We start from the raw sequence: 19,600 nt of genomic DNA, 5'->3' as shown, positions 1-19,600 counted from the left end.
TGTACTGAAAAACGTCGTACGATACACGTGCGAAAAAGAAAATTCGTAACTCGTGTCGATTTAAAACACTACCTTCGGTCGTGTTTTAAGTTATCGCCACCTCCTTTTTTACGCACTTGTGTCGTAATGTACTAATTTTATTACATAAAATACTGAAAACTTTCATCCCAACTCGAGACTCGAATATAAGTAGGCAACTATTAGAAAACAGATTTAACCTAGCAGTTATCCTAGCGGCCTAGCGGGTATGTAGTAGCCTACATATTAAGCTTCAGTGCGACCAAAAGTACAAGATTTTTTCTCCTATAATAGATACATGCACATGAACTACTCAAGTTTTAGTGCCACTCTTGGCAAAAAGGGGTTCAAAGAAATCGAAATTGTGACATTGCAGTGACAGGTTGCCAGCTTCTAGCCTACGCCACAATTTAACCCACCTTTCCTTTTTCTCCTATAATGTTTATTTATTTACGTATTTCAATTATTAGCAAGTTTTAATGGTCAGCGTGATAAAAAAAAACTTAAGAAAAAAAAAAAAAAAAGTCTACTTAAAATCCGTCACCACGAGCGTAGGCACTGAACATTAACGCATTTCTGCGTTGACCGGCAAACCCGATTATCGCATAATTTTGATTTCTCAAATTGAATCGCGAACGCGTTAGTGCGCCGCCCATTGCGGTGGGCGGCGTCAGGCTCTATATAAGGCTGGGGCGGCGGCACCACAACACTTGTTGCCGTCTGTACGCCGGTCGACGTCGGAGCTACAGTGCTGTCAGGTAAGTGGTTTTTTCTACAGTGCCCGAAAAATTTTTTTGAAAAAAAGTGTAAAGTGATTTTTTTCAGGATTGTTTTCGGCGCATAAAAGTTCAGTTAAGAAAGTTATGGTAATAGTTAAACTACTAAAAAGTTATAAAACTGTTAAAAAAAAACTGCAGAGAACGAAGATTTTAGTGAGTGGAGTGTCACATTTTTATTGTTAAAAGGTTACATTTTGAATATAGAAAAGTAACACTGCCCTTTAATAAAATCTTTACAATATACTATACATAAAGGGAAGTTAAAAGTGTCACATATATTTTTTAAGGCATATATTATACGTAAAAAAGTTAATTTATCACGCTATTTAGGTATATTACTAGTAGAACATGGAATGTTTTTTTGCGATAAGTGTCTATTGCAGAATGTAATAAATTAGTCTGAAGTGTTTTATTCGCTTATTTATTCGATGTTAAACGGTTTGATAAATATGAAAAAACTTACAATTGGATAAAACTTTAGCACGAGTTATAAAAGAAGACGTATTAAATGTGTATTACGACACAATACAAGAGTACTAACCAAAGTTTCTACACAATTTCGCGATGTAAAACAGTTTACAAACATTCAGTGGTGTGTATTTTCCTGTATTTTTTTTAAAGGCAGGTTAAGAACTAATTAAGAAAAGGGTTGCTGTTTAAATTATGAAGGTAATCTCTTTACACAAATGCTCATAGTCAAAGGACGGCTTTTGTTCCGTCTGTAAACCGCTTAAAACTCGTTGACACGAAAAAGTTTTCTGTTGCGAAGTTTTTAATTATTTGATGTGAAAACTCCTTTTGAATTGAAACCAGCCATGACTTCATGGAATTTTGTTAATTGATGTGTAAAAAACCGGCCAAGTGCGAGTCGGGCTCGCGCACAAAGGGTTCCGTAGCAGCAAATATAATAAACTTATTATGTCAATTTATACACCTGCCAAAATTACAGTTAAATCAACCTATCTCAAAAACTATAAGAGATACTTTGATCAAACCAAAAATCGTTGAAAGAGTTAATTAGCATGCATCACCTCTATTTTTTTTAGAATTTTATACCCCGTAGTTATAAAAATAGAGGGGGGGGGGACATACTTTTTACGACTTTGAGAGCTGATATCTCAAAAACCGTTCACTTTAAGAAAAATGTTTTTTAGAAAACTTTATATCATTTTAAAAGACCTTTCCATTGATACCCCACACGGGTATGTACATCGAAAAAAAAATTTTCATCCCTCAGTTACATGTATGGGGGGCCCCACCCCCAATTCTTTTTTTTACTATTGGGTTGGTAAGAAAGTAATGAGCGAATCATAACCAATATTGTAATTTTTATTTAATTTATTATTTTAATCATTTATCAAAAATATAATGGCCTTCGTTATCTACTACTTGTCTCCATCGTTCTGGTAAAGAATGAATAGCATCGGCGAAGAAGTTCTTAGGTTTAGATTCAAAAAACTCAGCTATGTACTGTCGTAGATGGGCTTGATCATCGAACTTTTTTTCATTCAAGGCATTGCTTAGCGATCTGAACAATGCGTAATCCGTAGGTGCCAAGTCTGGAGAGTACGGTGGATGAGGTATCACTTTCCAACCTAGCTCCAATAGCTTTAGCCGAGTCACTTTTGCAATGTGTGGGCGAGCATTGTCGTGTAAGAAAAAAACTTTAGCATGCTGTACACGATTCTGACAGATTTTTTGGTTTAAATTTTCAAGCTGATTACAGTATACTGATGCGGTAACAGTCATTCCACTTGGTAGGAGTTCCAAGTTAATAATACCATGAATATCCCACCAAACGGACAGCATAACTTTTTTCGGGTGAGGCTCTGTTTTTGTGCCTCTATTCCTTTTTCGTTTGGAGCTAGCCACTGACGTTTGCGTGTGTGATTTATATATAAGACCCATTTTTCATCTCCAGTGATAAGATGGTCCAACCAGTTGAATGTGCGGCGAAAAGACAGAAGTTGTATGCAGATATCGGCACGGCGGTTTAGTTGATCTCTATCAAGTTCGTGCGGTATCCAAACACTGTATTTGTAGTTTTTTCCCAACTCGTGTAAATGTGTTTCTATGGTGACATGAGAGCAGCCTAACTCGGTAGCAAGAGTACGACTCGTTAGCCTCGGATCTCCTTCAATTAAGGTTTTTAATTTGGCTACATCAATCTTCACCGGTCGACCAGACTTAGGTTGATCTGATAATGAAAAGTCGCCACTACGAAACCGCTGGAACCATCGTTTCGCCGTGGCCTCAGACACAACTTCAGGAGCAACACGCTGACATATATTACGCACTGCTTCGGCGGCTGAATGGCCAGACTGAAATTCATATAGTAAGCAATGCCTTACATGCACTTTTAATTCGTCCATTTTATTCCTTATATTAGCTCGGCGACAGCTAGTGAATGACTGACGAGAAACTGTGCGACTCGCCCTTTATATACTTTCGACCATAGAAGATTCTAGAACTCTCTCAAAAATTTTATGTGGAATTCAATCGATCGCTCATTACTTTCTTACCAACCCAATATTTAGTGTCATAATTTTGTAGCGGTTCATACAACACATATTCCCATCAAATTTCATCACTGTAGTACTTATAGTTTCCGAGTAAATCGGCTGTGACAGACGGACAGACGGACAGACGGACAGACGGACAGACGGACATGACGAAACTATAAGGGTTCCGTTTTTGCCATTTTGGCTACGGAACCCTAAAAAGGAAAGAAAATATTTTTCAAAGATAATATTTAATATTTATAAATTACCTACCTACTTGAAAGCTTAGTAAAAATAATTAAATTATATTATTGCGCTTTTAAATAAAACAAGAGTTTTTAATTATAAAATATGGTGGATAATTATGTAGGTTTTACGGTTGACAGTGAAAACTTGATACGGTAAGTGAGTTTTTTAAATACATACCTACCCATTATATTATTATTTTAGTACTATAGAAGTAACAACAATCCCTTTTCGAAAAGTTACTGATTTTATGTAAAGTCTTTAATAAAAAAAAATTAAGAATATAGCTAGTGTAATAATACTTAGGTATTGGTAAAAAGAACTGAATGAAAATTCTTTCAATAAAAAAACCTCAATAGAAGAGATCGTAACTCGGTGTAAAGTTCTCTAACTGTTCTCATTAAGGCGAGTGCTTAGCAACTTTATCACCGCAACTTAAACCTTCTACGGCCGTAAAAAACTTAATCGCACAATTATTTCCATAAATGGGGATAAACCGGATAAATGACGTCAGACTGGGAATAGTGATAAGTGTATTTATTTCATAGTAAGAGATTTTTTTATTAAAAAAAAAAAGAAAAAGTGACATCGGTTGATGGCCAAATTAAAACTTAATTTAATATACACCAAAAAGTGCGTGTAATATGTGGTTCTAAACATGGGATCAAAAAATTCTGAACAACATGTCTTCGATTTACCTGATATTGTACATTTACAAAATATTTATTTACTTATTGGGACATTTCAAATATCAAGTCAAAAGTTAACCTTGGAGTTTTGTATACAGAGGCAGCTGAAATTACCCACATATTTTTCGTGTGACTTAACCTCGTTACGGGGTAATTATACCATTAATTTGGACGAAACTACGATCGTAGCCTATTTGGATTCCTGTTTCAGCACCATACATTTGTTATTGTAGCATTGCATCATTATTGAAAGGACCTCACCGGTAATTATTTTAATTTTTTTTTTTAATATTTTGCCTTTTGACGCACTGATAAAATGTACGTACTTTAATTGATTGCCAAAAATAACTATTTCAAACAAACAATTTACAGCTTTTTCGGTAAGTGTAGTAGTCTTAATTGTTTACTTTTATTGATGATGAAATGATCGTAGATAGTCACAAAATAATGTACATATACACTATTTGTTGAACACGTGTCAATACATTTTCTACAGCCAAAATAGCAAAAGATACATCACAAGTAAGAACATCAGTTTTAATCATTCCTGAAAATCATGTCGCTATTCAGAAAATTATGTTACATAATTATGATATTATTATTCGCGTACGAGGAACCGAAGCAAAGTCAAATCCAATTATTACAAACTCAATTTAATTTTCAGCGTAATGGTTATGCTCGTTCTGTAAAGATATAATTTGAATTGATCTCAATATAATACAAATAACAATTGATTTTAACAAAAGTTTTCCTTAAGAAATATTTTTTTTATTCTAAAAATACCAGCCGCGTGAACGCGTTGGATAACCAGTGATACATGTATAAGATGTAGGTAGGATAGGGTCAAGTATCGCAGTTAGAACGTCATAATGCATCTAGTATTCATTTACGTTTTACCGTAGGACACTGAGGTGGCAATGATAATTTATGTTAAAAAGCGTCATGGTAGCGATTGAGCATAAGTCGATAATGATAGAACATAATACTGTTACATGTATAAATGTTTTCATAAACCACGATGTAGGTTTGTGTGGGGACATCCTAAGTTTTTAATAAGTCCGGGTATAATTGCACAGAACGTTTGATACATTTTTGTTCGTGAATAAAGTTTGACTAGTATGTACATCGTCTATAATTTCATCAATAAATTGTATTGTTTATAAAAGTTGGCTTTACGCGGTCTTGGGTTCCGCCCCACGTTTGGGCGCCAAAATTTAGTTGCTTTAACATGGGCGCCCAACGTGTTGTTTTTACTATAGAAACCGCACGTATGTGATAATTTAAAGATTATACAAATACATGCTGTATACAAATATTACATTTAAATCACTAATGATTACAGGCAACATAATTATCTTGGGTTCTTGTCCCACGTTAGGCGCCCAACGTGTAGTTTGTACTATGGAATCCCGACGGTTTTTATTGCATGTAACTATCGAAGGATTTTTATACGCTGGGTATCAAATTACTGTAATGATAATAGTACACATATCTTGGTCTTGTATTCCTGCCCCACGTTGGGTGCCAATGTATAGCTACTTGAACTTGGGCGCCCAACGTGTAGTTTGTACCATAGAATCTCTACGATTTCCGTTCTTCCATGTGACAATCGAAGGGTGTTTATTATACACTGTATAAAAATGTCAAAATTAAATCACTAATCATTACAGCACACATACTTTAGTCTTGGGTTCCTGCCCACGTCGGGCACCAATATTTTTAACTTCTATTCCACACTATTGTTATTGTACACTGTGAAAGTATAGAATTATATTACATTTAAATCATTGTAATGACTACAGCACACATATTTTATGTCATCATATTATACCACGTGAACATTTCTCAAACCTGTTTTGACCGCAAATTTCTAAGTGAGCGTGTTGCCAAAGGCAAATCACCTCTTCTTCTTCTCCCCTTAACATCAAAGCTATGAGGTGACGAATTACTCAATGAAATATGTTTTTGACGACATATGAGGATGTGATATGTGCTTTAAATTAGGTATGTTTATTGTTGCATCAAAGGGACTCAATTCAAATGAGTTCGAAATATCATTGAAAATTATATTCTATCAATCATACATTTATATTTCCACCTTAATGAGACTTGTTTTTGGAAACTGACGAGTTCCTATTTCTATAATCAGTTGTCAAAATAGGTATTAACATTAGTCGCCGATTTTACTGTCTACCTAGATGACGTAGGAGATAGGGCATAGCGAATGATATTCCGCTTTGTGTGGTAGGGCACTGCACAGCGGATATCGTCTCGCTCGAATCTAGAGCAGAGCCCAACTGTGGTAGTACCTCCGCCTTACAGAAGACCGGAGCCAAATAGCACTAAGACCCTACTCATAGTGTTGTATTCCTGCCGGTGAGTAAGGCTGCCAGAGCTCAACGAGGGTGCGGTGTGCTGATGACAGGAGGACTTACGGAACTAACTTGTTCCGTCTATTGTCCTTTGAACTATCCTCCTTGGAACTTGTACACTCCTTTTTGCTGTGTACTTAACACAGCAAAAGGGAATGTACAAGTTTCTAATGGGGTGGCAACGCGCATGTGACACTGTTTGAGCTGCAGGCGTCCATAGGTTACGTTGACCGCTTTACATCAGGCGGGCCGTATGCTTGTTTACCACCGACGTAGTATAAAAAAAAAACCTACCTAAATTTCGTCTTATCCAAAAAAATGGTTTGTGTTATAATATCCAAAAAAATTGTCTTTTGTAAGTCTATAGCCATTACCAACTACTTATTTTAAATAAAGGAAGCGTAGCAGCAAAATACATGTACGTCAAAATTAACAAGCGAACTGATATTCTAACAATCTGCAAAAGACAAAGCTATGAGGAAGGTTCAGTATGAAACATGTTTCGTACAAATTGCCTATTTATTTTGAAACGTTTCGTAATATTTATTACAGCTAAATAAATACATTTAATTGTAATACAATTTCATGAAATAGAAATTCTTCTATATTTTCTTCAAACATGTTACTTGCAATGCTTTAGGACGTGAAAGTCAAAGATACGCTTCAAAGGAAGAAATGTGTTTGGAAGAAAATATTGATGGCTACCATGTGTCGTAACCTTTAAATATTTTACTTGATCAAAACTTTTTCATTTTAGTGTTGATAATATTACTCCATGGCTTTGTACATCGCCTGACAGTAGGTACAGGAAAATCTGAAATAAAATATTCTACTCCACATTTTACCCGTGAGTGCATCGCTGGACAAGAAATTTTGATTTATGTTTCGAGTCCATTCATATAAAAGGCCTTTATTGTGATGTGATAGTATTTGACATGAAAAAACATAGCTATTAAGGACTTAAAAACTTAATCTTGCATACAGTGTAATAGTGTGAGTTACTAATTTTCTAGTATTTGTTTATGTAGGTACGCGTATAAATATAAATTATATTTGTAGTTTTCCCTTAGACAGGTTTTGATACATTTTCTTTTGATATATCGGGTTGAACACATAGTCGTTCAAAGGCATCGTATCAGTTACGCCTATTTAAAGCGATAGAGGTGTTCTTTTCCTTTTTTTAAGAATGGTAAAAATGGTAGTTTTTTTTATCCAAACCATAATACTAATAAGAGTTTTGAGAATTTTCCCTAATTATCAAGAAAATTATAAGCGTTTATAAAGTAAGTTTAATTATATAATTTAATATTAACTTTGCTATGAAACTGTGATGATGATTCACTGCTAAGAAAATGCCTTCATTAGAGCACCTATAACTTAGTACCATTATGCTAATATAAATTAAGGATTAAGCTTTTTATATTCGAAAATCTATACCTAAATATTTTCGTGTACATTAAACATAGATATAATATTATGTTTTTCACGCACAAACGCATTATAGCATTTTGTAGTTGCATGGGTATACGAGTATTGTGCATGATTGTTCCTGAAATTAATTATCATCAATTTTTCCATAATCAGCGATTTTAAATTTGGAACAATCCTAATATAATTCTCATATATATGGAATTTCTTGTATATGGTCAAGAAATCTTGAAAGCTTTTCAAATAGAAGCCTTTCAATGCAAAATAACGTTATGAAATGATACACTATTTTTCGTCAATACTTGGTAATGTAACACTAAATTATTCATAGAATATTTTGTTGTTAAACCATTTCGTGAAATTTATGTAAATTTATGAAACATTTGGTACCTATTCAAAACTTTTCAAGCAATCAAATATAAACAATGAATTAAATTGAAGGCGCCAAAGGCGTAGAAAGTAATAATGATTAGTGCTACGTACCTATTCAAAGTAAAAATATATTTTTCCCCTCACTAGCTCGGAAACACGTGTTTTGTCCTTTAATACCAGCGGGTAAAAACGCATTTTATCCACTAGTGGGTAAAGTAATTTAACCTTGAATAAAGTCAAATTAACTGCTTTAAAATTGATAAAAGTAGGTGAATCTAGTAATAAAGATGATTTACCACCTGTGGAACTACTGGAAGCAGTGATAAACGCATTTTTTGCGTTGTAGTTTCTTCGCTATAGTGAGGGGAAAAGTTTTGTGTTACACTCGGGTGCAAATGTATTTTACTTCTCGTGGTTAAAAAAAGTTTTGTGTTACACTCGCTGCGCTCGTGGTTCAACTATGTAGCTCGTTTTTTTACTCGGCGTTAAAATACAACTTTGCCCCCTTGTATAACAAATAACTATTACTTCTCGTGTGTTAAAAAACTCGCAAGTTCAGGATTCTATTCTCGAACCACTCGCTTCGCTCGTGGTTCAACTATAGAATCCTTTCACTTGCTCGTTTCTCAATTCCACACTCGGCGTTAAAATACAACTTTGCCCCCTTGTATAACAAATAACTATTTCACCACACCAATTGGTCAAGGCTCTCTTTGCTGTGCGAAAACAGATAGCAAAATTGCATTTTATCCACAGGAGTACAAAGTAATTTCATACAAATTTTAACTTGATGTCTTAAGCGGGCAGGTAGAATTTACCTATAAATTATGATTTTGAATCATACATTATTGAATAAATTGATGGATTTGATTTCGTTTGATGTTTTATAGTCAGTATTTTGTTCGTGTTGGTGTGGTGAAAAAAAAAATGTGTTGAATATTGGAATCTTTCGCTTGCTCGGATATCAATATTGGCACGTGCGGTTAAACAACTTTGCAAAACCAAGCGGAGCTTTAAGCTGGGTATATCTTGTTTACATTTATTTTAAATACCTATAAATACAGATTAAAGAACCAGAAATTACATACATTCCCATGACGTTTTCGCTATAGAAAATGTTTTTTTTATACTACGTCGATGGCAAACAAGCATACTGTCCGCCTGATGGAAAGCGGTCACCGTCACCTATGGATGCCTGTAACTCAAGGAGACGTCAGTGTCACGTGCGCGACGTGCGCGTTGCCAACCCATTAGAAACTTGTACAAGTTCTAAGGAGGGTTTGGATTGCCGACACGACTCAAAGGACAATAGACGGAACAAATTAGTTCCGTAGGTCCTTCCGTCACCGCACGTCACAGCCTCGTTGAGCTCTGGCAGCCTTACTCACCGGCAGGAACACAACACTATGAGTAGGGTCTAGTGCTAATTTGGCTGTGTTCTTCTGTAAGGCGGAGGTACTTCCCCAGTTGGGCTCTGCTCTAGATTCGAGCGAGATGATATCTGCTGTGCTGTGCCCTACCACACAAAGCGGAATATCATACGCTATGCCCTACCTCTTACAAAATGTAAATTATGTCAAATACTTCAAAAACTCGTAGTATGATCCTGTAAGGATACGCCTCCCCTAACTTATGAGGAAACATGCATCACTAGCAAAAGCCAATTTGAAAGGACGTGTCAAGATTCGTATTTATTTCCTTTTATAGTGCCTTAGTACAGTTAACAACACAGCTGTGAATACAGAAAAAGTGCCAAAAGTATGTATACACACCTTAATGTACAGGCAATAAAGTTTTGTTTACATATTTTGGCACTTTGTATTTACAGCTGTGTTGTTGACTGTACCCATGGTATGTTATACGAGGTAAACCGACGTATGCAAGGGTATTTGGCAGATATTTTCGCTACATTCCATAAAGTCTTGTGGCGAGAGGACCACTATTAAACGTTTACATACGCTGGCTTTGCGAAATTTTCGCATAGTTGAATTATAATTATTCTTTGGCAAACTAAAGATTAACAAACTTGTGATCTGACACTTTCTTATTATAAACCTTCTTATTTGTTATCTGTATGACGGAAAGCGGCAACATCATCATCATTTTTGACGTCGTATTTTTGAAGTTTGTTGAGAATGAAACAAACTATTTACTACCACAGTATAATAAAGAGTACTATCATACAGTATGGCCACTTCCGCTCCCCGCTGAAAGCGCCGCCCACCCCCTCTCGGTTACCTCACAATTACCTCCTGTCAAAAACGCGAATAGTCAACCTGTCATATCTCACTCATACAAGCATAGTACGTAAGTACGCGTTCATCTACACGAGCTTAGAATGTGTGCTAGGAACGGGCCTCTTTCATATATTTGATCGCCAGTGTCCGAGATATGCTACTACTAAGTCCTATTCCGCTAAAATTTACCGAACAATGGAAATATTTCTACAAAATAGTCTAAGCAAATGATTAAATTAAACGTTGCTTTTCTATTGTTTAACTGGTTAAATAGAACGGTTAAATATTTGAGTAGAAGCTGCTAGCAGTGTTAAATACGTACAAAAGTAAAGTTCTGCAATTTTGTCTCACAAACGTTTGGACTTATATCCAAATACTTGAAAATATTTGCAAATAGCAACACTGTTTTGAGAGATTTTGTACGGCACAAATTCACTTAAAATGCTTTGAGAAAATGATTTTAAAATTATATTTTGTTGTTTGTACGTACCTATGTTATTTTGATATTCCAAATTAATTTAGTTGTAGGTGAATTAAGTTGGAAAATTACTGTTTGCTACTATAAATAAAACTTCCGAACGTATTAAAAACATAATATATATAATTGAAGTATTTTAAAGCTTCAAACCGTGGAAATCAGTCAATCTGTGTCAGAATGTCCTATAATATTTATTTCTTTTTTATAAGCATAATATTTATTAACTTTAAATAAACAAACATATTTATGGTTACAAAATCTCGTCTATTATGTATTTTCAACTCACGCTTGTCTATTTGTTATTACATATTTATTATTTTATAAACTTATAAGACAAATCCGTCGGTAAAGTTACTGCTCATTCCCGCATACAAACTTCTAACTTTGCTGGCTCAAGGAACGTGATTTTTAACAAGATTTTACTTGAAACCTATTCTCTCAGTGGAGAATATACTAAGAAGTACCTATCTTAGTATCTCGTTGTACATAATCCATACTAATATTATAAATGGGAAAGTGTGTGTGTCTGTTTGTTAGTCCGTCTTTCACGGCAAAACGGAGCGACGAATTGACGTGATTTTTTAGGAGGAGATAGTTGAGGGGATGGAGAGTGACATAGGCTACTTTTTGTCTCTTTCTAACGTGAGCAAAGCCGCGGGCAAAAGCTAGTATATTCATATACCTGGGGCTAAAAGTAAAAATACGTTATGCTATAAATTTGTTCGTATCGTAGTAATTTGTTTTATTAACCTGAAAATATATAAAGTACTATATTTACTATATTTCAGGTAAACATACCCAAATACTCATGGATGCAGAACGATTGGCAATCCCTTGTACCTAACACATGAATTGTCTTTCAAACGTAAATAAACAATAAAGTAACTTAATAGCTTTCGTCCGTGACTTCATCTAAATAGACGGACTGTTTAACCTTTTGACCAACGGGTTGATATAAAATCGTTTCTTAATGTGGTCATAAAACATTTATCTAGTTTCAATGGTTTTAAAGGATTCCAATTGTCATCAAAAGATACAAGTTTAACAACTAATGGCTTTAATCTGCATATTTATATTTACTAATTTACATTTATATAAACTTCTGCTCGCATTTATTTATAGTGGATGAAATCCTACAACCCTCGAATGTAAATTAAAATTCATAAATTAAATAATGCAAATAAAAGCATCCTTAGATTATCAGTGCAACGGACGACAATGGCCTGATAGTTAGATTTAAAAAGTGACATCGTCGTCGAAGTACTTGGAGACTGTCTGTCAGTTCGCCTTGCTATAAACTGACAGGCCTGAAGGCCCGTTGAAACCTTTAGATGTACAATTTATGCACACCACATTTTATATATATACATGGGAAAAGCACAGGATAGTTACAAAATATGTGTTTAATAAAGCATGGCAGACCTGCGAAAAATCTGTGCATATAAACAAAAGACGCGCGCTGGCAGTAGCAGCGGCATTCATACCGGCCAGGCTGCCAGCACGCGCGCAGCACAGAGGTTTGTTGTTCCGTCTACACCCATTTTATAATATTAACAACCATTTATACTTAACTTTGAATTTATGCATTGTATATTTTTAAATTAAAGGAAAAATGGAAAAATTTACACCGCCGGCCAAAGGTCGCAGGTTCGAGTCTTGAACTTTGAATTTATGCTTTGTATATTTTTAAATTAAAGGAAAAATGGAAAAATTTACACCTCCGGCAGGACTCGAACCTGCGACCTTTGGCCTTGCCAGGGCGCAGTTGGTAGCGTGATGGGCCCGGCAAGGCCAAAGGTCGCAGGTTCGAGTCCTGCCGGAGGTGTGAATTTTTCAATTTTTCCTTTAATTTACAAATATGTAATATCGCTCGCAGACGTTTCTGCATGATAAAAAAAAAAACAAAGAGGTTTCTATCTTTTTTATTTTCTGAGATATGATTTTTTTATTAATTTACATAATATCCATTTTTTTCAACATTGGCTAATGCGATTCACTTGAACTTTTGGGACAATAATATACATGTAATGACTCACATGTTCTAGCAATAATATTTAATAGTGCCGAAAAAAATCTTGGCTTAAAGTAAGAAACAAATCTTCAGTATTTTTTTCTCGCTTTTTAGAAAAGCGACACCTATAGTTCTTTGTCAAGTAATTGCTTATATAAAGGCCCGCAATATATATTTTTTTCAAAATAATCCAGGAGGTACTTCATACTAGAAAATGGAATAATAAAGGATACTACCCATACCGCAAACGAGCTACACAGTAAATAGGTGAATTTTAGTCGCAAACCTCTTTACTATTAACAATATTGGTACTGGAAGATTGCATTCATAAAGGTATTACGACTAAAATTCACCTATTTACTGTGTAGCTCGTTTGCGGTATGGGTAGTATCCTTTATTATTCCATTTTCTAGTATGAAGTACCTACTGGATTATTTTGAAAAAAAATATATGTTGCAGGCCTTTATATAAGCAATTACTTGACAAAGAACTGTAGGTGTCGCTTTTCTAAAAAGCGAGAAAAAAAAATACTGAAGTTTTGTTTCCTACTTTAAGCCAAGATTTTTTTCGGCACTATTAAATATTATTGCTAGAACATGTGAGTCATTACATGTATATTATTGTCCCAAAAGTTCAAGTGAATCGCATTAGCCAATGTTGAAAAAAATGGATATTATGAAAATTAATAAAAAAATCATATCTCAGAAAATAAAAAAGATAGAAACCTCAAACTTACAGTAAATAATATTTGTCATGAGAGCTCTTTAAAAAAAATTACAGTGAACATTTGGCGAAAGGGCCGATTTTCTATGCAAACACGGCTACGCTCTTTATGCACTGTACTTAAATATTTGTTTAGTAGATAACTAGATACCTGTTTTCAACAATCACTGCACCGGCTGCAGTGTTAATGAATAAATAAACACACAATTGCCCGCGTGTGCGCTCACATGAAGTTGACGTCCGTCACACGTGCGATTCTGACGTGCATGCACGTCGCTTAATATTAATTATAATTGGGAGTTCGCTTTGAGCGATAAACTTGATTAATTGGGTGCTTATTTACGCGTTTGATTGTGTTCAGTTTGGAGGTGTCTGTTCAGTTCAATGATGCACACAAAATATCAATGTCAATATACTGCAGCAAGTTGTAATTACTTTATATTATAAAAATATGTAGAAAGACAATTATTTAAAACCAACAAGTCACCAGTCACCACATTTATACCATAAAATAAATATCATTTTATAATATTTTACAATACGATCATCTAATATGCATAAATAAAGAAACTGTGTGTTTTTTCCAGAATAGCTGCGTTTTATGGTGGTGGAATCTAATATAAAACATAATTATTTTATTTGTGTCTTGTTTTCCCAGGAAGAAAATAACTATTAATCGTTTATCATTAAAATTTCGGTTGTGTGTTACAAAAATTCGGTCAAATAAGCTGGTAAATATAGGGGGAAAAACCCTATATCTAAAATATTGTATGATCTTTACGTGACCTTAACCGCATTATTACTCTTGGATTTTTATTAGGTAGTGTATGGTAGTGTGCCCGTGTGGTGACGGGTTAAGAATTTCATCACCCCCTTTCTTCCCGTGGGTATCGTAGAAGTCGACTATGGGATACGGGTTAAATTGTGGCGTAGGCGAGAGGCTGGCAACCTGTCACTGCAAAGTCACAATTTTCGTTTTCTTTGAACCCCTTTTTGCCAAGAGTGGCACTGAAACTTGAGTAGTTCATGTGCTCTGCCTACCCCTTTATGGGATACAGGCGTGATTGTATGTATGAATGAATGAATGATTATTTTTATTTGCATAAAACAAGCGTATATACATAGGTGTTCAAAAAAAATATCCACAGCACGATTCTTGTTTTGCCCCGACAGGCGTACAAATGTTGTTTACTTATGAACTAACAAAACTTAACTAACTATATACAAGATGTATACTAGTCTTACACACTATAATTAATTCAGGCAGTTCTGTACATAAAAAATTCCAAAACAGCATAGCTCGCAACAGTGACAATAAATTAATTATATATAAACATTTAATTTGAATTTACAATAAATAATTAGTATTAAATAATTGATTATAATTTACAATTTATTACATATTCATCAATAGAGTAAATAACAATTTTCAATTAAATGATTAAACAATGTCTTTTTGAAAACCAATGGGTGTAATTCTTTAATGTCATCAGATAGGCAGATGTATGTATGTATGTATGTATTTTTTAAGATAATGGAGACTTTTTTGGGAAATAAGTAACCTAACATTGTTCGTCAAAATATATTTAATTTATTTTACCATTATTAACGATAAACTAAAGACACGATTCCCGGTTATACCATCAAATACACTTAACCATACTTCATATTACCATACAAATTCACTTTCATCACTCTCGCCAGTAATTCGAGGTTTCCTGGCGGGCAGCCAGCAAAGGTTTTGGCCCCAATCTATGAGACAATCAGTTGGCAGATAACACGAGACGAGACAACCGAAACTGCTTCGGTTATAGGGGTAACCGAATCTTGAGATGGACGTGATAATACGTCTGCCTGCTTTATACGACTATGATAAGCGTATTATGATTTTCAGGACAGTGACGAAATTTACTTAATTTCAAAAAGAGAGGGTATAAATCAATAAATCTCTGTTTTTACATTAGAATTTTCTGTCAAAAGCAAAAATTTTGCTTAAAAGAAAATCCTAACCTATATGTATAACTTAATTATTTTAAAATCGGGGCTTATTCGCGTATGACTACATATTAAACTGACCTCCAACGTTTCAGGGACGGCGATTAAGTCCCGATTTTTAAAATAATTATGTGTAATAATCGTGAAAGTTTAAATCTCTGTGTGTAACCCCTTAATTTTCAAGTGATGTCATTTTTAACACTGACACTTATTATCCTATCCAAATCATATCGAGAGTAAATTTTGTGACGTATAATAATATTCGAATCAAGTGACGTTTTCGGTTGAAGTAATGTCATTTTTAACACTGACACTTATTATCCTATCCATATCATATCGAGAGTAAATTTTGTAACGTATAATAATATTCGAATCAAGTCGTCAGAAGTTCGCTCCAAATAATGTACAAATCAGTCAGCATCAAATATTGTGAGTACTAAAGCGCCAAATCGTGTATCATGACACACCTCCATAAAAATAAAGACGTATTCCTGTATATTTGACTGGCTGTCACAATAATATAATTTCATATTGATTGTACAATTCGATTCAATGATAATGAAATAAGAAAAAAAAAGGTTTTATATATTAACATTTTGACATATTTTGAAAGCAAACCCTTTTTGAATTTAAAATAAATTCAGTTTTATGAATTCAGTTTTCTGAGTTCAATTTATCGTTTCCGGAAAAGGTATATCGAGTAACTGATTGAGTCAAACAATCCGTCTGGGTCAGGAAAAAATACAGTGGCTTTGATCTCGCTTTGTGCGTAACTTTAAAATGGGATTGTTTTACAATATTGCAGTTTCTGATACCTTTGATAGTTACGGTCAACTTTGAGATATTTCAAAAATATGTTCTTACTCTTAATAACCTACCTATGGATTAGAATCGAATCCATAGATATATTATCAGAATTGGCATCAAAAGTGACGTTTATGTGTGAAGTGACGTCATTTTACACAAATATTCGATTGTGGTCAAACGCGATAATACCTATGAGTATATTATTAATAACGTTAGTATATCCGTATATTTAAATATTTGAAAATGTTTTACGAACGTTTAACGTTTACAAATATTCCATTGTTACCAGCCAATTGATTAAAGAGTACTGCACGGGTAGCATGGTCGCGCGATAGACGATAAAATATCAGGCCGTCCCTATCGCACTATTAGTAAGTGCGATAGGGACTGTGCCAGATGTTTTATCATTTATCGCGCGACCATACTTGCCTGCCTGGACAAATTTCAACTGGTACGAGTTAAAGTCTTGTTGCAACCGTAAAATGTCCCATAGTTTCCTTTAATATAAAAAATATGAGGAACCTCAAAGTGTCGATGGAATCAATCTAAATTTCCTTAATATACTCGTAACATGAGTTTCACATTACAAATTAACATGTTAAATTGCACCTGAAGCATACCCAATATCTTTTCTCGCTTTCTTTAGCCATTTAAGCCATTCTCGTTCTAAAAATATCTTCAATCTCATAATTTCACAGGTTGGAAATATATTACATTTTGTTCTCAAATACGATTATCTTGAAAACGAGTTTTGAAGGCTCCTGTCGCGATGCATTGTCAAATTATCGGTGATTTTATTTTTAAAGTACTTATTAACGGGTGTGTGAGATTGGTGAGATGCTTACTTAAAATAAAAAAAAGACTAGTATAGTAAGCTCTGAAATTTCATAAAGAAATTATGAATTCAGAATTCATTGATAAATTCGCTTATCTTCGCAGCTCACTGTACGTAATGAAGTTTTGATATTCTTGGTATATGAACTAAATACCTAAGTGCCTGGTTTAGTTTATTTATTCAAGAACAATTTTTACATCGTGTTTGAATGCATGTATGTATAGTACGTAAGTTATGACCTTTATCAAAAAGTTTTATTTTAAGAGGGTACTGTAGCGAAAATGCTAAAATGGAAAGGAGCCCCCCTTCAACTTGGGAATTTTAGTTAAATATACAAGTGTTATTAACTAGATTTATCGAAAAAAAATGTCCATTAAGAACAACTCAAGTTGATTTTATTTATTTAGTCGTAGGACGAATGTTACTCGCGTCCGCAGGAGATACCTACCACGACCCTGCACGTGTCCCCTGGGTGGTGCTAAAGAGTGACAAACTTCAGGCGAAATAATAGGCAAAGAACAACTCAGTCAAAAGATATTTCAAAAAAATCTTTAAAATCGAGGTTCCGCTCTCGACTCTTTCCTCCTTCAAAACTTAATCAATCGGAACGAAATTTGAGAAACTGAATAACAATGAAATAATCTATGTCGGACCGTTTAGCTTTTTTGGTTAATTGTTACCAATCTTGAGTATCACACCTTTTTTTGCGCCACAATGAAAAAGGCCGTTTTTGGAATTTCTTGATTGGCTCTAGAATCTTTAAAACCGGCCAAGAGCGTGTCGGGCCACGCTCAGTGTAGGGTTCCGTAGTTTTCCGTATTTTTCTCAAAAACTACTGAACCTATAAAGTTCAAAACAATTTTACTAGAAAGTCTGTATAAAGTTCTACTTTTGTAATTTTTTTCATATTTTTTAAACATATGGTTCAAAAGTTAGAGGGGGGGGACGCACTTTTTTTTCCTTTAGGAGCGATTATTTCCGAAAATATTAATATTATCAAAAAACGATCTTAGTAAACCCTTATTCATTTTTAAATACCTATCCAACAATATATCACACGTTGGGGTTGGAATAAAAAAAAAATTCAGCCCCCACTTTACATGTAGGGGGGGTACCCTAATGAAACATTTTTTTCCATTTTTTATTTTTGCACTTTGTTGGCGTGATTGATATACATATTGGTACCAAATTTCAGCTGTCTAGTGCTAACGGTTACTGAGATTATCCGCGGACGGACGGACGGACGGACGGACGGACGGACGGACGGACGGACGGACGGACGGACGGACGGACGGACAGACAGACATGGCGAAACTATAAGGGTTCCTAGTTGACTACGGAACCCTAAAAAGCAGAATATCAAAAAAATAAAAATGGTCCGACACAGATAAAAATAATAACAATCTGTGTTGAAAAAATCATTGATCTTCAAAAACCAGGGAGGAAATAGTCGAGAGCGTTTGTATGGAGAAGGATGGTGATAAGCAATAATGTGTCAACCCACAAAAACTAAAAAAATGAGATTTTAATAATAAATTTATAGTTTAAAAAACTCTAGAAAAACACGCTTTTATAAATGCACGTAAAAGCCAAAAATAAATTATGGATCGTTCAAGTTGTCTCTATTGCTGGGATGAAGAGTAAACTATGTGCTTTTAATTATAATATTTGATTGTAAAAGCGTGGGGCGCTGCAGTCGTGCTGCAAGTCCAGTTAGCGCGCCAATCTGTGTAAACTGCTTCTCGTAATATAGCTTAACTTGATTTCTCAGCAAGTTATACAAAAAGTTTTTCCTGTTACAGCGCCCCACGCTTTTACAATCAAATATTATAATTAAAAGCACATAGTTTACTCTTCATCCCAGCAATAGAGACAACTTGAACGATCCATAATTTATTTTTGGCTTTTACGTGCATTTATAAAAGCGTGTTTTTCTAGAGTTTTTTAAACTATAAATTTATTTTATACTTTTTAGTCGTTAATAATGAAATATATTTAAAATTTAAACAAAAATATTATTTCAAGTAGGCGAATTTCGCAAGCCATTTGTGGTTTAACACGTATTGCTATTGCTTAATAAGAATTAATACCACCTGATGTATAGGTACC

At 34.4% G+C, this 19,600-nt stretch overlaps 1 protein-coding gene across 2 annotated transcripts in view; it reads left to right on the top strand.

The window, feature by feature from the left end:
- Window positions 1–741: 741 nt before the first annotated feature.
- The window catches only part of LOC125229452 (diuretic hormone class 2), a 146,311-nt gene continuing 127,452 nt past the window's right edge, over window positions 742–19,600 (top strand). For both annotated transcript variants that reach the window (XM_048134295.1, XM_048134296.1), the window contains exon 1: window positions 742–776. The gene's annotated coding sequence lies outside the window, so the exon portion shown is untranslated. The remainder of the gene's footprint in view (window positions 777–19,600) is intronic.

This window comes from Leguminivora glycinivorella, chromosome 9 (assembly GCF_023078275.1).
Source record: "Leguminivora glycinivorella isolate SPB_JAAS2020 chromosome 9, LegGlyc_1.1, whole genome shotgun sequence".
Classification (NCBI taxonomy): domain Eukaryota; kingdom Metazoa; phylum Arthropoda; class Insecta; order Lepidoptera; family Tortricidae; genus Leguminivora; species Leguminivora glycinivorella.
The sequence above is the reverse complement of the archived record's forward strand: the minus strand, read 5'-3'. Positions and strand labels throughout refer to the sequence as shown.